This window comes from Octodon degus, unplaced genomic scaffold (genome assembly GCF_000260255.1).
Source record: "Octodon degus isolate 3935 unplaced genomic scaffold, OctDeg1.0 scaffold00189, whole genome shotgun sequence".
Classification (NCBI taxonomy): Eukaryota; Metazoa; Chordata; class Mammalia; order Rodentia; family Octodontidae; genus Octodon; species Octodon degus.
The window spans coordinates 2,739,239-2,741,396 of record NW_004524765.1 but is presented as its reverse complement, the minus strand read 5'-3'; the positions used below and the strand labels follow the sequence as shown (position 1 = coordinate 2,741,396).

At 38.1% G+C, this 2,158-nt stretch overlaps 1 pseudogene; it reads left to right on the top strand.

Annotated features, from left to right (window-relative positions):
* Positions 1–477: 477 nt before the first annotated feature.
* Positions 478–1,281, top strand: LOC101563487 (annotated as a pseudogene).
* The last annotated feature ends 877 nt before the right edge of the window (positions 1,282–2,158 follow it).

The window sequence follows — 2,158 nt, the reverse complement described above, 5'->3', positions numbered from 1 at the left end:
AATAACCCAGTAACAGTCATGAAGTACAAAATGTAATAAAAGGCCTGGAGAAAAAGAAAAGTCCAGGTTCTGATGGATCCACAGATGAATTCTACAAGAAATTTATAGAAGATATAGTCCCTACACTCCTCAAACTCTTCTGTGAAATTGAAAAGGAAACATTCCTCTGAAAATCATTCCTGGAGGCAAGTATTACACTGATTCCAAAACCAGGGAAAGACATAACTGAAAAAGAGAACTACAGGGGCCAGGGAGATGGATCAGTAGAATAAGTGCTTCCCTGGCAAACACAAAGGCCTGAGTTCAATCCCCTGTTCCACCAAAAAACAAAACAAAACAAAAAAAAAACATAACTACAAGACAATCTCCCTCATGAACATAGACACAAAAATCCTCAATAAAATCCTAGCAAATAGAATACAGAAAATCATCAAGAAGAGCAGCCCAAGATGGCAGATTTTGAGGATCAGGTGTCGGATGAGGAGAAGGGAAGGGGCAGCTCATGCATTTGCCCAGTATAACATAGATCAGTTCACACCTGTGAAGATAGAAGGATCTGAAGATCAGGTCTTAATAACAGAGCATGATGATCTGGGTAATAGCAGATTTTTAGATCTGAGAAACAAAATTTCCTTTAAGTTTGATCACTTATGGAAAGAAGCAAGTGACCCCTATCCGGAGGAAATAGATGGAAGTTTGAAGTCTTGGAGAGAATCCTGTGACAGTTCTTTAAGAGCCTATGTGAAAGATCATTATTCCAATGGCTTCTGTACTGTATATGCTAAAATTATAGATGGGCAATAGACTATTATTGCATGTATTGAAAGCCACCAGTTCCAGTCTAAAAATTTTTGGAATGGTCCCTGGAGGTCAGAGTGGAAGTTCACCATCACACCACCTGAAGCCCAGGTATTTGGAGTGCTCAAGATTCAGGTTCACTATTACGAAGATGGTAATGTTCAACTGGTTAATTATAAAGATGTGCAAGATTCAATAAGTGTGTCGAATGAAGGCCAAACTGCCAAGGAGTTTATTAAAATCATCGAGAGAACAGAAAATGAGTATCAGACAGTGATTAGTGAAAACTATCAGACAATGTCAGACACCACATTCAAGGCCTGGTGCCGGCAGCTCCCTGTTACCAGCACCAAAATTGACTGGAACAAGATACTGAGCTATAAGATTGGCAAAGAAATGCAGAATGCTAAAAGGCTGATTGTGGAATTCTTCAGTATACTAAAAGAAAATGATTCAACATGTGGTCATATGATAAATAAGTGATTTATAAAGAAAAGTGCTATTTTGCTAGGGCTTTCAAACTTAACAGATTTTCTAGCCTCATGGAATACTGTTCAACCTATAGCATTGTCTTGACCTTGCATTCTCTACCTTGTAATTTTCTGTCATGGTTATATCTACTTTTATTTTTTTTCCAGTTTTCTGTTGGAGAGAGAGAGAGAAAGAGAGAGATATCTATATTAGAATCATTTTACTGTGTAGAAAATTTTCCTAGACATGAAGTCCTGCTACTATTTATATAACATGTTCAGTACATTTTTACCCCTGTGCTTCAGAGCACTTGCATTACTTCAGTGGCTTCTATTGATCCAACAGATAAAGGGACTGTGCTGTAAACTGCAGCTAAATGGGAGATGCATTCATCTTTTTCTATTTGGCTGCTCTGATCATCATTTACAGCATCTCATAACTGTTAAAGCTTTGCATTAGGGTCTTTCAGGTTCGTTTGGGTGGGGGCAAAAGAAATATTCTGAGAATTCCATGATTGCCAGCTTTTCTGGGTGAACTTGTTTCTAAATCCAAAGACTTGAACCATTTCCTGCACAAGAACATGTTTGCTTTTTTTTGGAGGAGGGGGTTCTCTCATTGTCTCCTTCCCTATTTTAGGTATTGACACCTGCATCTTTAGAAGAATTTTACCCATTTACATTTTTGTTTGTGTGTGTGTTTAAGAACCTCTGACAGACTGAGGATGTAGTAAAACTTGAAAAATGCAGTGTTGAAGGAATCATGGGTATCTCGTCCTTTAGTGCTTTGTGGCAGGATTGTACTATAAGCAAGTGAACCGTGAACCACCAGCTCTGTAAATCACAAAAACTAAAACCAAAGTGAAAAGAGTAACTTCCAGGCAGTATCTCTC